This window comes from Bombina bombina, chromosome 1 (assembly GCF_027579735.1).
Source record: "Bombina bombina isolate aBomBom1 chromosome 1, aBomBom1.pri, whole genome shotgun sequence".
Lineage (NCBI taxonomy): Eukaryota > Metazoa > Chordata > Amphibia > Anura > Bombinatoridae > Bombina > Bombina bombina.
Window position 1 is genome coordinate 263092654 of NC_069499.1, and position 20565 is coordinate 263113218.

General features: G+C 36.9%; 1 long non-coding RNA gene across 1 annotated transcript in view; it reads left to right on the forward strand.

The window, feature by feature from the left end:
- Window positions 1-977: 977 nt before the first annotated feature.
- LOC128645162 (uncharacterized) overlaps window positions 978-20565 on the forward strand; it is a 28305-nt gene continuing 8717 nt past the window's right edge. Inside the window, exons 1-2 of the long non-coding RNA XR_008400081.1 lie at window positions 978-1021; window positions 13293-13435. This is a non-coding gene — a long non-coding RNA (uncharacterized LOC128645162). The remainder of the gene's footprint in view (window positions 1022-13292; window positions 13436-20565) is intronic.

A 20565-nucleotide genomic window follows, 5' to 3' on the forward strand; every position in this document is an offset into this window, starting at 1 on the left:
GGTGTGATACACAACCCCACCCTATTTTCAATTAACGTTTAGCAACTTAGTAGTTTTTAGAAAAAAATTTGAATCTTGGAGTATCTTGCCTCTTTCACATGTGATCAACTCAATAGACTCAATAGATTTAAAAATATTTAACAAACTATTTAATTAATGCCAGACTCCTATGTTTAGTTAATATATTTTTCTTCATGGTTTTTAATAGGGGTGAGCATTCCAAAGTTTTGTTCGCAGGGGGCCCACTCCTGCTATTCGTCTCTTTTCGGAGCCATATTTATTCTGTGGAAAGTGAAACACACAAAGATCTCTGCAAATCCATATCTCAGTTTTTTTGTACTTTGACCAGAATAAATGCGGCCCCAAAGAGAGCCGAATGGCATGAGTGGCCCCCTACTTCCATATTAGGATGCTAACGAAACATCCGAATGCTCATCCCTAGTTTTAAACAAAGTAATTATAAATTATTACTATATATATATATATATGTATATATATCTATATATATATATATATATATAAAAAATATTTCAGGATTTAATATATTGAATATTCATAAGTATCTTTTTTATACAGAACATGAGTCAACATAATGTTTAATCATTCATATGATTTTATTGAATATGAGTGTGTTTTATATGTTATATAGGTTATTTTTGACAATTTGCAGCAGTTGTGTTACCTTGTATGGGGTTTTTACAAACCAATGTGGTGTCATTGTGTTACATATTTTAACTTAAATAATATCTGTATCACTGGGCAAATGTATACCAAAGTATTATTTGTGTTCCTATATGGGAGTGTTGTTTCTCGGTTGGTTCAAGCAGTATGGACTAAAAGTCCTATTTTATCTGTAGTTCTTTTTTTTTCCCTCTGGCTATAAATAGCCTGTGCTAGAGTAGCATTCCTTACGGGACGTTTGGCTATATCTAGGTACAGATTGTCAGCTAAAACTCTGCAGAAGTGCAGGAGATAGTGTTTCTGCACTCGAGGTGGCTGTCTGAGGTGGGAGAATGATGAGGTGTGTTCACAACCAACTCCAGGTTGACCTTGGACAAATATCAATCATATTGTGTGGATTAAATGAAACATTAATACACAGTTATTAATTTATCAGTGTTAGGTGTGTGTCATTGTTAAGCATAGATAAGTCAATTTGACTTCTGGTAATTAAATTTATATGGTATCTAAGACAGTGGTTTATGGTGACAAATGATTTGTTAGAAAGAGGGGTCATATGTATCAGAAAAATAGAGTCCATGATGTATTGTAAGAATTGTAGATACATAGATAGATATAAACACATACATATGTATATACATAGATATAGTAGTTCCCCACCAAGACAGCTATTTTATGATTTTCTGCTCTCTTTAATTTTGAAACATCATATATGTCATTTGATGTACACACCACTCTAGAGTATAATACCAAAGAATCTAGGAGCTAGCTTTGCCAGGCTGTGTGGTAACTGTGGGGTTAACAAAAGGGTGTGCAGCAGAGGGCTCATTGTGTTATCACAGCTGTCCTGCAGTTATGGGGGGGGGGAGCAGATTCTTATACAAGCCACTGAGATTCTATCCCCTACTTAGAAACATCCCAGTCACAATCTGCATTCCCTGGGAGGGGAGACTGATAAGGAGCAGAATCTGTAGCTATGAGAGAGATAGACTAAGAGAATGAGAGGAATTGGAAGTGTGTGGGGGGGGGGAGAGAGAGAGAGACTTGGAGGGTAAAAAAGTAAGAAAGTGGAGGAATGGATGAAAGGGGGAGAGTATTGGAATGAGAAGGGGGGGGGGTGAAATAAACACCAAATGCAGGACTGGAAGTGAGAAAGAGTGAGAGACTGGGAAACAGAGAGACAGATTCAATACAAAAATCTTGTGGAATTGATACAGTAAAGCATGAGGTAATTTCCACATCATATTCATAGTCATCGGTTAATTAGTATATCAGGAAATAGATTGACCTGTACCTTAGTGAATCACATCAGTCAGTGGGGTAACATGATTTGAAGCTACTCTATAAAGAAAGTCTGTTTAAGAGACAGGACAGCTTCAGGAGTAATTGCAGGAAAGAAAATGTTGTTGAGAAAGAAAAGCACAATGGAACAGAGATTGGAAATGGAAGATAAATATAAGGACAAATAAGAGAGGTTGACTGGTAAAAAAAGAGACTAAAATACAAAGAGGAGATAACTTAAAGAGGTAAATTCAGATGATACATTAAATAAGTAACCAAAATTGTTTATTTATTTTATTCCAATTTAATAGAAAATATCCAAGGCAATAATTAATTTCAATTCTATGGGGCCTAGTTATTAATGTGCAAGCGGACATGATCTGATATTGCGGATCATGTCCGCCGCACATCGATAAATGTTGTGAACTGCTGGTGCAATACCATCTCCTGCAGCACGGGGTGTCAATTCATATTGGATCGGGTTGATTTCCGGCGATATCTATCTGCCGCCTCAGAGCTGAAGGCTCGCCAGAAACACGGGGCATGAAGCTCCATACTAATTTATTAGTTACACATAATAAAATATTACACATAATAAAATGGTATAAAGCTGAGAAAAGTGTACAAGAATACTAAAATATTCATAGAAGTGTTAATGACCTTGTATGACTTTTTGAGCGGGTACACTGTTCAAGGCAATAAAAATGAAACAAAAAATAATCCATAATAAGAATAAAATGAGTGCAATGAATAAAATCCAGTTTAGTAATTGTGATCTGCATGATCTCAAAGAGGCAGCTCCCTAGATTCACTAATATTGGAAGGACCGCTACAATCTTTCAGGCTCCTTCCTGTGTTACTCTAGGCAGCCATGTCCCTAAAGCTCATTTTGTAGTAAACAGATTTCATAGAATTACATAGTAGTTATAAAGAACGCAAAGTGTGTGTGTGTTTATATGTGTCTGTGTGTGAGAGTGTTTGTGTGTGAGTGTGTGAGTGTGTGTGTTTATATGTGTGTTTATGTGTGTGTATGTGTGCGTGTATGTTTGTGCATATGTGTGTGTGTGTGTTTATGTGTGTATGTGTGTATGTGTGTGTGTGTGTGTATGTATGTATATGTGTGTGTATGTATATACAGTATATATGTGTGTATATGTGTGTTTATGTGTGTATATGTGTGCCTGTATGTTTGTGCATATGTGTGTGTATGTGTTTATGTGTGTGTGTGTATGTATGTATGTGTGTGTGTATGTATATACAGTGTATATGTGTGTGTATGTGTATGTGTGTATATGTGTGTATGTGTATATGTGTGCGTCTATGTTTGTGCATATGTGTGTGTATGTGTTTATGTGTGTATATGTGTGTGTGTATATGTGTGACATTAAAAAATATATATACTGTATGTTAGTGTTTCAAGCCTAAAGCCTTGAGCCATAATGTATCCTCCCAGTGCTTTTTATGGTGTTTCCTACTTCCTAGCCCAGATTTATAAGCAAGACACAAAAAGCTAGATAACAAATCTGTCACACTTTTTTTCTTTTTTTTTTTACAGCTCAACAGCAAGTAAAATACTGTTGCTAAAAAAGCACCAGCAACCGAAAACCAACAGGGTGCAATTAACTGCAGCTGTCATTATTTATATGAGTGTTTTAAAACCAATTACCAATTGCAACCTATTTGTAAACACCTAGTAGCCCCATTTTAATTGCAGATACTCAAAGCTGACAGCAACTACTCAGCATAAAAAATAATATATACTTTTTAACCTCTTCAGTGCTTGGTGTTTGAGGAATTCTTCTACCACTGGAGGTAGTGTGTATTGATTTGGAGTTTATTCCTGATTATAAATTGAATTGCTCATACTCCTCCATACTCATTTTTCCTCTTGCATTGAGATATGATGCAACATATCTGAAAATAAACAAAAAGGTCATTTTTGATATTTAACATATTCTGTCCTCTCACTGAAAGTATTATTATTATTTTTAATAAAAACAGTAGTTACCCTGAATATTCTTGTACCTATTATATACAATTATGTGTTTGCTCATTTTTGTTTGTTTTGACATAGAAGTACTAAAACTCTGCATTTTTTTTCGTTTTACTAACCACAAAATACCAGTTACCTGGTTTATACCAAAAATTACTTCACAGACCCGATTTAACCCTTTGGGCAGTAAGGCAGCAGTAGGTGCCGCTAGACACTATCAACTATGCTGCAGATAATAACCACACTCTATTTAAATAACCTAGCTATTATTGGTTGAATTTGTGGTGATAATCTTTTTGTACAACCTTTATTGACATTTATGACTTGTATGCCTTTAAACGAATCTCAATAAAAAAAAAAAAAAGTATTGCCCTAATAGAAAAAATAAAAAAAATAAAAAAAAATAAAGCAACTGTAATGCTTTATTTAATGGTTGAGTATATTTATATGATTGGATTTTAAGTCCAGAATTTAATTAAATATTAACCTCCTATGTTTAAGGTTTTTAATAAAATAGGCTTTCTGTTTAATTTAATATGGCTACTGAGCAGCTTCCTGTTTGTGAGCCAATCCAAGATAAGCACCTAATATGAAAAGTCATGATTGCAGGAAGTCTATGGGGTCAATTTATTAATGTGCGAGCGGGCATGATGCAATGTAGCGTAACATGTCCGCCACACATCGATAAATACCGACAGCATAGGCTGTTGGCATTTATTATTGCACCAGCAGTTCTTGTGAACTGCTGGTGCTATGCTGCCCCCTGTAGATTCGCGGCCAATCAGCCGCTAGCAGGGGGTGTCAATCAACCCAATCGTATGAATTCGGGTTGATTTCTGTCCGCCGCCTCAGAGCAGGCGGACAGGTTATGGAGCAGCGGTCTTTAGCAGCTTGATAAACTGACCCCTTTGTCAGTCTGGAGGACCTCTTCTGCTCGGCTTGGATGAAGACTTCCGCCCATCTGGAGGACCACTTCTGCCCGGTTGGGTGAAGACGTCTCACGGTAGGGTGATCTTCAAGGGGTTAGTGTTAGGTTTTTTTAAGGAGGGATTGGGTGGGTTTTAGAGTAGGGTTGGTTGTGTGGGTGGTGGGTTTTAATGTTGGGGGGTATTTGTACTTTTTTTTACAGGTAAAAGAGCTGATTACTTTGGGGCAATGCCCCGCAAAAGGCCCTTTTAAGGGCTATTTGTAATTTAGTGTAGGGTAGGGCTTTTTTTTATTTTGGGTTTTTATTTTTATTTTGTTAGGGGATTAGATTAGGTGTAATTTGTTTAAAAATTTTGTAATTATTTTATTATTTTCTGTAATTTAGTGTTTGTTTGTTTTTGTACTTTAGATAATTTTATTTAATTGTAATTAATTGTATTTAATTTAGTTAATTGTATTTAATTATAGTGTAGTGTTAGGTGTTAGTGTAACTTAGGTTAGGTTTATTTTACAGGTACTTTTGTATTTATTTTAGCGAGGTAGTTAATAAATAGTTAATAACTATTTAATAACTATTCTAGCTAGTTAAAATAAATACAAAGTTGCCTGTAAAATAAAAATGAACCCTAAGATAACAATGTAACTATTAGTTATATTGTAGCTAGCTTAGGGTTTATTTTATAGGTATTTAGTTTTAAATAGGAATTATTTAGGTAATTGTAGTAATTTCATTTATATTTATTTAAATTATATTTAAGTTACGGGCGGCAGATTAGGGGTTAATAAATGTAGTTAGGTTGTGGCGACATTGGGGGCGGCAGATTAGGGGTTAATAAATATAATGTAGGGTTCGGCGATGTTGGGGGCAGCAGATTAGGGGTTCATAAGTATAATGTAGGTGGCGGCGGTGTCCAGAGCAGCAGATTAGGGGTTAATAATATAATGTAGGTGGCAGTGATGTCGGGGCGGCAGATTAGGTGTTAATAAGTGTAAGATTAGGGGTGTTTAGACTCGGGGTTCATGTTAGGGTGTTAGGTGTAGACATAAAAAGTATTTCCACATAGGAATCAATGGGGCTGTGTTGGGAGCTTTACGCTGCTTTTTTGCAGGTGTTAGGTTTTTTTTCAGCCGACTCTCCCCCATTGATGCCTATGGGGAAATCATGCACGAGCAAGTTTTACCAGCTCACCGCTAACATAAGCAGCGCTGGTTTTGAGGTGAGATGTGGAGCAAAATTTTGCTCTTCGCTCACTTTTTTGCGGTTAACGCCGGGTTTCTAAAAACCCGAAATACCAGCGCTGTCTGCAAGTAAGCGGTGAGCTTAAACTGCTTGTTAGCACCGCACCCCTCCTAACGCAAAACTCGTAATCTAGGTGATAGTTTGTTAAGAGTTTTGTACGTACATATATTATATATGCTTAAATAATGGCAAATCCTTTGTTGAAAATTATTGTTACCAGTGTTTCCAGTTATTTATTATTGTACTTGTTTGTACTTGCACATAAATTATCTCTAATTAAAACTAATTATTTGTTACAAAAAAAAAAAAAACAACAACAAAAAAACTATGCTGCAGATAAGTGAGCTGGAAAAGATGTACAGTACAGTGAATAACTAGTTCCACCACGTTTCTAGCTTCATCCAGTCAGTCCACACCAGACCAAACCCTGCAGAACATAAAAGTTTAATTAAAGGGACAGGCTAATCAAAATTAAACTTTCATGATTCAGATAGGGCATGTAATTTTAAACAACTTTCCAATTTACTTTTAGCACCAAATTTACTTTGTTCTCTTGGTATTCTTTATTGAAAGTAAAACCTAGATAGGCTTATATGTTAATTTCTAAGGCCTTGAAAGCCACCACTTCTTGCATTTTGACAGTTTTTCACAGCTAGACAGCACTAGTTCATGTGTGTCAGTCATATAGATAACATTGTGCTCACTCCCGTGGAGTTATTTATGAGACAGCACTGATTGGCTAAAATGCAAGTCTGTCAAAAGAACTGAAATAAGGGGGGAGTCTGCAGTGGCTTAGATACAAGGTAATCACAGAGGTAAAAAGTATATTAATATAACTGTGTTGGTTATGCAAAACTGGGGAATGGGTAAATAAAGGGATTATCTATCTTTTTACAATACAAATTCTGGAGTAGACTGTTCCTTTAATGGATCCTCCATCATCTTATTTCACTCACTGTTCCCTGTTCAATAGGAACTGTACTTCCCGCTTGCTGAATAACATTTGTTTGTGTTTTGTTTTAAACTTCTCTTTGCTCTTTTCTTTACCAAATGGCAACAAAGATTTGTAACATTACAGTTAATATGGCATTGTTTTCTAATCATGCATTTCTCACAGGTTACTTCCAGTAATATTTAAAACATTTTACATATAGTTTTACCATATTTTGTTTTATTTGTCCAATGCACAAGGCTAGTTTAAGTAGCAGCTAATTGCAGTACCTCCTGTCATACTGCTATTCTATCATTATCATGCACATACTGATTTTAAAGGACATATATTAATGCATAAACAGAATTTGTTACAGTTTTATCACAAGTATGAGTAATATAGTTGGGCTGTATGAAATGCACAAACACATTTATACAAACATCTACCTCTATTATAGGTCTATAAATGTGGCTGAATTTAAATGCATCATATTATTATAATTTATTTGTAGACATATGTAATTATTTGTGTAGGTTTCTAATGATATGTGCATGTGAGTTTATATGCAGCCAAAATATAGCACTAATACCTCTTTTTCATATTAGACTGGGGACTTCCACTGTTACAGTTCACAGTCTTACTCCAATGTAATGTTAGGATTAGGGATTGTGGTAAAGGCTAGGACTATGGTTAGGAATAGGGATTATTAGGTCTAAGGGGCCAGAACTGCTTGTGCAATGCTGCACCCTGCAGATTCACGGCCAATCGGCCACTAGCAGGGGGTTTCAATCAACCCGATTGAATAGGATCGGGCGGATTGATGTCCGCAGCCTCAGAGCAGGCGGACAAGTTATGAAGCAGCGGTCTTAAAGACAGCTGCTTCATAACTGCTGTTTCCGGCGAGCCTGATGGCTCACGCAGAAACAGGGGCATCCATTCGGAGCTTGATAATTCGGCCCCTTAGAGTATGAGGCTGCTGATCCAAGGGTGTGATCTGAGCTCTGATTTGAGTAAAGAGATGCAGGGTAAAAGGTCTGATTTTTTTATTCCAGCACTGCACCCTCTCTGGTATCCAAGTGGTTAAAGGGCCATAATACCCAAATGTTTAAACACTTGAAAGTGATGCAGCATAGCTGTAAAAAGCTGATTAGAAAAAATCACCTGAACATCTCTATGTAAAAAAGAAAGATATTTTACCTCAAAATTTCCTCAGTAGCCACCTCCCATTGTAAAGGATTTCTAAGCAGCATATTAGTATGTCTGTCCCGGGACATCTGAAGGGATGAGCATCGTGCACTCTCATATTATTTCACCAATCAGGTAAAGGAAGCTTACTATGAAATCTCATGAGAGTTAAGTCAAATCTCATGAGATCACAGTAAGAGTTCATGACCTCAGCACTGCTGATGCTGATTGGCTGCTGTTCATTTCTTCATTTTTTTTATTTTTTTACCTGCAGCTGGGAGCAGCTGAGTATAACTTTTTACACAGAACTTGCTCTGCTGAGCTGAGGAGATTGTGAGGTAAAATATCTTCCTTTTTTACATAGAGATACTCAGGTGATATTTTCCTGTCAGCTTTTTACAGTTATACTGCATCAGTTTCAAGTGATTTAGCATATGAGTATTATGTCCCTTTAATAAGAATTTCTAGTAGCATTGCTGCCTGTAAAAATTCCTTCACTGGTTACCTTGTTGTGGCCACATTGTGACATTGTCAGACCAATTACAGAGAAAAACATTCCACCACTATAGGTTTAAGAGTAACTAATAGTACTAAAATAAGTGTATACACTGATTTATATATAAATACAAATAGCAATCAATATTTATTTACTCAACACAAATTGAGACATAGCAATGTTTTTTATATGCCTGTTTGAAAACATATCAAATATGTGCCCCAATAGTTTGCTTTATGCCCCCTATTTACCCAAAAGAGACTTTAAATTAGATACATGACCACTCCAGCTCTGTTTATGCTAAATATATGCCCAGAGTAGGGTACAAATCAGATAAATGTCAGTCTTTATGTAAAATTTAGGCCAAGGAGAGACCAACACATTCCTTAGATCAGATGCTATGCCCATGTAATCAAATAGCTTCCATTATGTCAGCTACACATTTAAATAAGGCACAGGATCTGAAACAGGGTTCCTGCAGCCTCTGTTAAGCCAGCAATGTGCCCAAGTGAGACCTCAGAGCAGATGCTCTTACCACTAACTTAATGTTTTCATATTACTAGACATATCATATGAGTTTTAGTTATGTTTATATAGTGTCATGCCACTTAAAGTAGATAGAAGCATCCTTTAGGAATCCTCCTATTCTCTTTACAAAACACTTCCACTTCTGCCAGCTTCAGTTAATGTATAGCCAAGCTGTAACCTATTTAGAGAAGTGAGGTAAAATAACAATGATTTAGAGACAATGATTTAGAGAAGAGAGCACACAAAAAAGGTGTGTGCTTGTAGGCCTTCCTATTACACAAGTTTCAAGAAGAAACTGATTTAGCTGTAAGTTCAAATACTGCTCTCTGTCACGCTAACTGTGATGTCACATGATGCAGAAGATGATTCTAAAAAATTGGGTCAATAACAAGCCTATATCATGGAGATAGATACAAACTTCAGGCAAACTGTTCAGCAGAAAAATCCCTCTTCTTCATGGCCACTTCCCTCATCTTCCAGGTTTGTCTGCTTAGGAAGTGGAGGCTGCTTTTTTGCTCTGCAACATTTTCAACATTATCTTACTATTATTACTGATGGGTTCTTACCAGGTCATTCTTATCTCTTTGAACCATCTTTTTTTCCATCCATGTATAAACTTATAAACTTATCTAGTTTGTAGGATAGCCCTATGCTTGTCCCATGCATTTTTAAAGTCCCCCACAGTGTTTGTTGCTACTACCTCTTGAGGAAGTTTATTCCATAAATCAATCACTCTTTCTGTAAAGAAGTGCTTCCTCAAATTACTCCTGAATCTACTACCCTTTAGCTTGAGATCATGACCCCTTGTTCTTGAATTTTCCATTTTATGTAAAATACCCACAGCCTCAAGATTTTATTTGCTTACAAAGATTTTATAGTACACGTTATATACCAGCTCTTACCTTCTCTACAAGGTGTACCTAACTCCTCCTCTAACAGTAAGTATGGTAAGTAGAGGTCTTTCACGTGCCATTCCCATATGGTTGAGACATTGGATAAAGATTGGCAACTTTTTGCACTCTCTCTCTCTCAGGGCTTCAAGGGCACCATTATATCCCTCCTGCTACTCAGCTTCAAGCAGTTTACTTTATGGGCCACACGTCTGTATTTTGGCTTAAATGGATATTTTACTTTAAGGAACATGAAGAAGCAATTAAAAAATGCTCTTATCTGCTAGAGAATTTTTTTATTGCACTATTTTTTGAACATAATTATTGGTCTGATTCCATTCTATTTGCCAATTTGTTTTTAGCGGAAAAAGGGCACTTTTCTTTTTGATGCAATCAAAACCATGGGGTTTTGATTGTTTCTCTGAGCTGATAATGCATTTTTAATTTGCGGGAAAAAAACTGTTTTTTTACATGGAGACGAAAAGTTATTTGCAATTACAATCCATTTTCTGGATACTTTTAACAGGTTTTTGAGACCATTTAACACTTACAGAATTTGATACCTAAAAGTATTTGATAAAGTCCAGAACTGGCCTTTTTAACATATTTGCAAGTATTCCAAGACAATATGGAATGATTCTATTATGTTTCACATGTGCAAGACTCTGAAATGGCCACATACATCATTTTAGAGGTGAATTTGTATACATAGTCTAGATTCATTAAAGCTCTATTCATTGTTATTGTATAGTCTGCAGTGTATATGTAAATGTACATAAGTAGATACATTTAATATATGAATTCTCGTACAGCTAACGGGCTCTGCAAGAAAAGTGAGATATTAGAAATCACAACCACAACATCTATAAATGGTATGTAGAAGTCATATTCAGTAAATGTTTGTTTCTAATTCACACTCGCATTGTCATGATTGTCAGTTTCAGTACAGTCGTCTTCATAGAAATTTCAAACAGGGATCCTGTGTTTGTGAATAGGATTTCGATCAAAACCACCATTATGACTGGGATTTCGAACTGAAACTGCAACTTTGTGACCAGAATTTCACAGTTTGCCAAGATGACTGATTTAAAAAAAAAAAAATCTAAATCAAAAGGTGCAACAATCATGTTTTTAAAAAACAAGACTTCCAATATCAAGAACCTTGTGTTGCATTGCGCAATTTTTGCGGCAACATTGTTGCAGTAAAGGAAACTTCTTTACTTAGCAGTTACACAGTTTACAGTGGAAGAACTGTTAAAATCGCATTTTAGAAGATGATATAAGTTGCGACCAATTCCTCCTTTTGTTTCAGATGTATATTTCTCCAAATGGGAAAACAGTGCTCTCTCAATCAATAATTGAAAATCATGCAAAATAAAACAACTTTTACATTTTTTTAAAGTGTCAATATAATTATGGAGCAAGCATGCCCAGTATACCATTATGCCAATATACAAATGGCATTTATATTGTTTACCAGATATCAGGATAGATCCGGACTACAATAGGTTAATCTCATACATGTAAATGATGGTTTCCCTTACACACTGTACAAAGAGCTAATTCAAAAGAACTGTAATATAAGACATTTGAAAGGGCCATTGTATATGTCAGTTTGATTCCCAGCTTTGATCGTGATAATAGGTACTTAACAACAGAAAACATGTTTTTCAGGAATTTTTCTATTGAAAACTCTTTTCTGGCTGTGGGCTTTTAGTGGCCAAATCCAGTCTGCTTCCCATATCAACTGAAACTATTTGGAAGCTAATATAGGAAAGACTGGAATCAACCCTCATATATTTAACCCCAGAAAATGGTCTGGGGCTGTTTTCAGGTTTTGGGCTAGACCCCTTAGTTCCAATGAAGGGTCAACTTAATGTTACAGGACACAAAGATATATTAGACAATTAGGTGCTTCCAACTTTGTGGCAACAGGTTGGGGCCCTTTCCTGTTCCATCATGACTGTGCCCTTGTGGACAAAGCAAAGTCCATGGAGATATGGTTTGACAAGTTTGGTGTGGAGGTACTTGAGTGGCCTGATCTTAACTCCATTCAACACCTTTGGGATGAATTGGAACGGCAATTGCAAACCAGACTTTCTCATCCAACATCATTGCTTAAACTTACAAATGCTCTTTTAAGTAAATTGTCAACGCTTGAATAAATCCATAACAAAACACTTCTGATGAAGTGAGCTGATACGCTCACGAAACGCGTAAGGCACGTGACGCATGTTCGTGACGTCACATCCAGATATCCGATTGCACAACTAATACACCAGGATGCTACCAGCTAGCGGTTCTCATCACTAATAGTTACTTTATCGAGTAAGTGTTTTTACTTCATCACACTTAACTTAAGCGATTTTTTAACGGGCTCTCTCTTTTTTGGTAATCTATATAATAATCTATATTGGATTTTATTTGCAACAAGCATTTACCTTATAGACATACTGTAGAGCCGCACACATTTTTTTAAATTACACTACCCTAGAAATATTTATATTGTACATGTTGTACATTTAGGTATTTTACCCTGCACATCTATTCAGAATTGTATCTCTTCTATACCATATACACTGTTTGTGTACTTATTTATAGTCTGATCTTTAGACTTATTCCAGTGGCATACTCTTCTTCTGGGATGGTACTATGAGTTACCCTATGTTTTACAAGCTGTTCGATGGAAATATGTTGAATTTGAATTTGATCGTATATATTTTCTTGTTGCATTTGCCGTAACATCTTTGTTTAATGTTACTATGACAACCATTTGCTGCATGTATTCCCGTGGACTGCGTGGATTGGCTTTGGAGTATCACATGACCTGCTCGCTATATTGTTTTGGAAGGCTGCTGCTGCAGCTCAATGCGGTTTATGTGATAAAACCAATATCAATTACACCTTTTTTCACTAAATGTATTGATATGTTTAAATGAAGTATGGTCCCCCTGGATTGGCTGATTTAGTGCCACGTGTCATGTACGTCTCCTATTGTTTATGTTGGTTGCTATAGCAACCCGGTGCGCTATATGGGACACTTCAGACAGACAATCCAGTTTTCCAGTTCTGCCCAATAATGTTTTGTTCTACATTCTCGGCCTATTTTGTGATTCATTGTTATTCTTAATGTCTTATAGGGTGCACTATTTTTGTTTATTGCTGACCGGATTCACGTTGCCCGGGATGATGACGTCACCTGTTTGGGGGCGGAGCTACCCGGGAGAGCGTGGATGCCCGGCCAGTCTCACTCTGGTGGTATGCTGTACTTAAGGGGTGTTTGGTGAGTAATGTGTTACACTTTTTTGGTCTGAGGACGGACTATATTTGTCCGAAAACGTTCACTTAATAAAAGTGCCTGGTTAAGGATCCCTTGGAGTGCGCTCTTTTCTACTTGCCTGTTTGCCTGTTTTGCTGCACCTAGGGCATCTTAACACTTTGGGGGCTAGTTATCAAGCCGTCTACTTTTCTGGCTTCGCCGGCCCAATACGTCCGCCTAAGCTCGCCTACCTTCGCCGCCGCGGACCTGAAAAAAATACGCCTAAGTTATCAAATAAAGCTGTCAAAAAGCCGCGGGGCGATGAGCAGCGGACTGTGACAGTTATCACTCATCCGATCTCGCTGCCCTTCGGCTTTTTCCCAGCTTTATTGCTAGCCTGTCACTAAGCACTCACACTAAACTGCACTGTTCTATCCCTATACCGGCGCCCCCGGAGCCCCCCGCAACTAAATAAAGTTACTACCCCCTAAACCGCCGCTCCTAGACACCGCCGCAACTCTTATAAATGTATTAACCCCTAAACCGCCGCTCCTAGACCCCGCCGCAACTCTTATAAATGTATTAACCCCTAAACCGCCGCTCCTAGACCCCGCCGCAACTCTTATAAATGTATTAACCCCTAAACCGCCGCTCCTAGACCCTGCCGCAACTCTTATAAAAGTATTAACCCCTAAACCGCCGCTCCCGGACACCGCTGCCACCTACATTATACCTAGTAACCCCTATCCTGCCCCCCCTATACCGTCGCCCTCTATTATAAAATTATTAACCCCTATCCTGCTGATCCCGCACCTCTCCGCAACTAAATAAATAGTTTAACCCCTAAACCGCCGCTCCATGAACCCGCCGCAACCTATAATAAATTTATTAACCCCTATCCTGCCCCCCACTACACCGCCGCCACTGTAATAAAAGGATTAACCCCTAAACCTAAGTCTAACCCTAACCATAACGCCCCCCTAACTTAAATATTAATTAAATAAATCTAAATAAATTAACTCTTATTAACTAAATGAATCCTATTTAAAACTAAATACTTACCTTTAAAATAAACCCTAATATAGCTACAATATAAATAATAATTATATTCTAGCTATCTTAGGATTTATTTTTATTTTACAGGTACCTTTCAATTTATTTTAACCATGTACAATAACTATTAAATAGTTATTAACTATTTAATAGCTTACCTAGCTAAAATAAAGAGAAATGTACCTGTGAAATAAATCCTAACCTAAGTTACAATTAAACCTAATACTACACTATACTTTAATAAATTATTCCTATTTAAAAATAAATACTTACCTGTAAAATAAACCCTAAGATAGCTACAATGTAATTAATAATTATATTATAGCTATTTTAGGATTTATATTTATTTTACAGGTAACTTTGTATTTATTTTAGCTAGTTAGAATAGTTATTAAATATTTATTAACTATTTAATAACTACCTAGCTAAAAGAAATACAAAATTACATGTAAAATAAATCCTAACTTAAGTTACAATTAAACCTAATACTACACTATCATTAAATTAATTAAATAAACTACCTACAAATAACTACAATTAAATACAATTACATAAACTAACTAAAGTACAAAAAATAAAAAAAGCTAAGTTACAAAAAATAAAAAATTAAGTTACAAACATGTTAAAAATATTACAACAATTTTAAGCTACTTACACCTAATCTAAGCCCCCTAATAAAATAACAAACCCCCCCAAAATAAAAAAAATCCCTACCCTATTCTAAATTACATAAATTTCAAAGCTCTTTTACCTTACCAGCCCTTAAAAGGGCCATTTGTGGGGGCATGCCCCAAAAAGTTCAGCTCTTTTGCCTGTAAAATAAAAATACAACCCCCCCCCAACATTAAAACCCACCACCCACATACCCCTAATCTAACCCAAACCCCCCTTACAAAAACCTAACACTAATCCCCTGAAGATCATCCTACCTTGAGTCGTCTTCACTCAGCCGAGCCACCGATGGAACTGAAGAGGACATCCGGAGCGGAAGAAGTTAATCCTCCAAGCGGCGCTGAAGAAATCTTCCATCCGATGAAGTCATCATCCAGGCGGCGCTGAAGAAGTCTTCGATCCGGCCGATGTCATCTTCAAAGAGGTGCTGAAGAGGTCTTCTATCCGGGCGAAGTCATCTTCCAAGCCGGGTCTTGAATCTTCCTTCCGCCGACGCGGAACCACCTTCTTCACCGACGGACTACGACGAATGACGGCTCCTTTAAGGGACGTCATCCAAGATGGCGTCCCCTCAATTCCGATTGGCTGATAGGATTCTATCAGCCAATCGGAATTAAGGTAGGAAAATCTGATTGGCTGATGGAATCAGCCAATCAGATTCAAGTTCAATCCGATTGGCTGATCCAATCAGCCAATCAGATTGAGCTCGCATTCTATTGGCTGATCGGAACAGCCAATAGAATGCGAGCTCAATCTGATTGGCTGATGGACTCAGCCAATCAGATTTTCCTACCTTAATTCCGATTGGCTGATAGAATCCTATCAGCCAATCGGAATTGAGGGGACGCCATCTTGGATGACGTCCCTTAAAGGAGCCGTCATTCGTCGTAGTCCGTCGGTGAAGAAGGTGGTTCCGCGTCGGCGGAAGGAAGATTCAAGACCCGGCTTGGAAGATGACTTCGCCCGGATAGAAGACCTCTTCAGCGCCTCTTTGAAGATGACATCGGCCGGATCGAAGACTTTTCTTCAGCGCCGCCTGGATGATGACTTCATCGGATGGAAGATTTCTTCAGCGCCGCTTGGAGGATTAACTTCTTCCGCTCCGGATGTCCTCTTCAGTTCCATCGGTGGCTCGGCTGAGTGAAGACGACTCAAGGTAGGATGATCTTCAGGGGATTAGTGTTAGGTTTTTGTAAGGGGGGTTTGGGTTAGATTAGGGGTATGTGGGTGGTGGGTTTTAATGTTGGGGGGGGGTTGTATTTTTCTTTTACAGGCAAAAGAGCTGAACTTTTTGGGGCATGCCCCCACAAATGGCCCTTTTAAGGGCTGGTAAGGTAAAAGAGCTTTGAAATTTATGTAATTTAGAATAGGGTAGGGATTTTTTTTATTTTGGGGGGGTTTGTTATTTTATTAGGGGGCTTAGATTAGGTGTAAGTAGCTTAAAATTGTTGTAATATTTTTAACATGTTTGTAACTTAATTTTTTATTTTTTGTAACTTAGCTTTTTTTATTTTTTGTACTTTAGTTAGTTTATGTAATTGTATTTCATTGTAGTTCTTTGTAGGTAGTTTATTTAGTTAATTTAATGATAGTGTAGTATTAGGTTTAATTGTAACTTAAGTTAGGATTTATTTTACAGGTAATTTTGTATTTCTTTTAGCTAGGTAGTTATTAAATAGTTAATAACTATTTAATAACTATTCTAACTAGCTAAAATAAATACAAAGTTACCTGTAAAATAAATATAAATCCTAAGATAGCTATAATATAATTATTAATTACATTGTAGCTATCTTAGGGTTTATTTTACAGGTAAGTATTTATTTTTAAATAGGAATAATTTATTAAAGTATAGTGTAGTGTTAGGTGTAATTGTAACTTAGGTTAGGATTTATTTCACAGGTACATTTCTCTTTATTTTAGCTAGGTAAGCTATTAAATAGTTAATAACTATTTAATAGTTATTGTACCTGGTTAAAATAAATTGAAAGGTACCTGTAAAATAAAAATAAATCCTAAAATAGCTAGAATATAATTATTATTTATATTGTAGCTATATTAGGGTTTATTTTAAAGGTAAGTATTTAGTTTTAAATAGGATTCATTTAGTTAATAAGAGTTAATTTATTTAGATTTATTTAATTAATATTTAAGTTAGGGGGCGTTAGGGTTAGGGTTAGGTTTAGGGGTTAATCATTTTATTACAGTGGCGGCGGCGTAGTGGGGGGCAGGATAGGGGTTAATAAATTTATTATAGGTGGCGACGGTGTAGGGGGGGCAGATTAGGGGTTAATAAATGTATTATAGGTGGCGACGGTGTAGGGGGGGCAGGATAGGGGTTAATACATTTAATATAGGTTGCGGCGGGTTCAGGGAGCGGCGGTTTAGGGGTTAATACATTTATTATAGTTGCGGTGGGCTCCGGGAGCGGCGGTTTAGGGGTTAATATGTATAGAGTAGCTTGCGGTGGGCTCCGGGAGCGGCGGTTTAGGGGGTAATAACTTTATTTATTTGCGGCGGTGTAGGGGGGGTCAGATTAGTGGTGTTTAGACTCGGGGTACATGTTAGGGTGTTAGGTGTAGACAGCTCCCATAGAAATCAATGGGATGTCTGTCAGTAGCGAACTTGTACTTTCGCTATGGTCAGACTCCCATTGATTCCTATGGGATCCGCCGCCTCCAGGCTGGCGCTTTGAAAACCAGGTACGCTGGGCCGTAAAAGTGCCGAGCGTACCTGCTAGTTTTTTGATATCTAGCAAAAGTAGTGAGAATGTGCCGCACTTGTGTGCGGAACATCTGGAGTGACGTAAGAATCGATCTGTGTCGGACTGAGTCCGGCGGATCGAAGCTTACGTCACAAAATTCTACTTTTGCCGGTCTCGAGCCTTTGATAACTAAGGCGTATCAGCCTCGCCACAAATACGCTGCGGAATACGCAGCGTATTTGAGGTTGACGGCTTGATAACTACCCCCCAAAGTCTGCTTGGAGTGCAATCCTCTATTGATTTATATATATATATATATATATATATATATATATATATTATATATATTTTAACCTATTTTGCTTAACCATTTTTTACATATATCAAGTAAAGTATTATATATATTATATATTTTATACTCACAAATAAACTTTAATATCTTTTATGATACACATTAAATATTTGTATATATTTTTTGAATTAGTTATTTTTTAAATTTGATCTTAAATATTAATAAACATTCTTCAGCTAATAACAATTTGGAGCACCCTTTCGCATATCCCTCCATCCAACTATATGGAGTGGAACTAGATTAAGGGGGGTCCTACAACACAAAACACAGTCTCCACTTTGACTGTTTTTGAGAACCTCCACTCCTGCTTAAAAGTTAAAAAGTTAGTTAACTCAGACAGTATCTACTAAAAAAGATTCACGTTGCTGATCACTGGACCCTGTGATTCTACAGGTGAGCTATATATTACATCATTTGCTATTGCTGATAATATAGTTGTACTCATATGGGATATATTTATCTCTTTGTATCCACATGCACATGAGGAATCTCTCTTGTAAGCGCTGTTAGAAACACCATCCCTACAAAGTATATATATTTACTATATATATAGGTCATGCGGTACGAAGCCCATTGGTCTGTGTCACTGTCTGTAACGAACATATGTTTGTGCCGGTGGGAGGTTCGGGAGTGATGGAGGGAGGCGGGTGGGTGGCACAGCAGTGGAGGAATTTTGTGTGTGTGATTGTGTGCGTGTATGAGATTGTGTGTGTGTATGAGATTGTGTGCGTGTGATTGTGAAAAAAAAAAAAAAACAAAGTCCGGAGCTGCAGTTAAAACTTTTCCTTGCTTTATTAATTCTTTAAAAACGGTACATGTATACACACAAAAACATGCCCTTAGTGTCCAAAGCTTACGCGTTTCGGCTGAACCGCCGTACTCATAGCTTCCTCACCACCCTCTCACTAATGGGCTATTTAAGAGGAGTAAAAACATTTGATTCGCTAGGGTTCCATGTTTAAATTTAACTGTTTCATTGCTGTCCTGTTTAGCTTGGGATGTTACTTGACTGGTTAGCCCTGTATTCTAAACTCAGCTAAATAATTGACCATAGCAATTTTCATGACACACTTAAACAATAATTGCGACATATTGAATTAACAATTAATAGAAAAAAGCTACAATAAGCAACACATAGTTAAAGTACAACTTGATTACAATTGAAATTTCAAAATGTATCAACAACACATTAGCTCTTTTAACAAATATAAGATAGTGGCATAACTGCTCACTTATACAAGAAATCTTTTGTCATCAAGCTATTTAATTAATTCTGCTGTGTTCTACCCAAATTTGACACAGTATGGATATTAAAAAATATGAACCTAAACTTGCCGGCTGCTAGGTTAAATTACAATTTCCAATATAATTACTTAAATGTGTATTTACTCAAATATATCAACTGCAAAATCCCAAAAAGAATGGGGTTTATTCATATACGGCAGTTGAAAGCGTCCATTTCGTTTGTTAATTTATTTGAGTGTTACTTTGTACAATGTAGCTTATTCTAATTGAATTTTATCCTAAGATTGGAGTGGAATACTTATGTATCTAATGCACATAAATTGATTCTAAAATATGCTAACAGGAAAGTTTTTCAAATACCATCCTGTCTATAATTTAGGGTATCATACACCTAAAATGTCTCCCAGGGTTATCAAAATTTGTGCCTTACCAATATATTCCACTCCAAACTATCTGTTTCTGATGTTACATATTAGTTCCAAAAATGTATAAGATCGTAAGATGAGTTTAGGCCTTTTGGGTGCCTGGTCTGGAGATGAAAAATCCAGAACACCTACCGCTTGGCCAGTGCCTGATCTCTATCCCCCCCTCCTTGATTCGTACTAACTATTTCAATAATAGTCAATTTAAAACTCTCCACTTGTTTATTATGGACTGTATTGAAATGTTGCACCAGGGGGGTGGTCAGGACACCAGTTTTTATATCCGAGAGGTGTTCCCTAATGCAAACACGTGTCTCTCTGGATGTCATTCCTACGTATTGTAGGTGACAATCTTCACAGCCTGCCAGATAAATGGTATATTTGCTTCTACAATTCATACACCTACTGTGTCTATATATTTTATTAGTTACTTCACTTTTAAAACCTTGACCTATTGTAACATGCTCACAGGCCTTGCAGGATAGATTATTACATCTAAAAACCCCTTTAAAATGTAGCCATGAGCTCTGATCACCCATTAGCATTGTTTTAAGCTGTGTGGGTGCCAAAATGTTGCCCAGTGAATCTCCTTTCCTGAAGGAACAATTACATCCCTTCTTGACCGTTTCCTCTAAGGCCCCATCTGCTGCTAATAGTCTGAAATTTTTCTGTACTATATGACAGATTTGATGGTATTGCATACTGT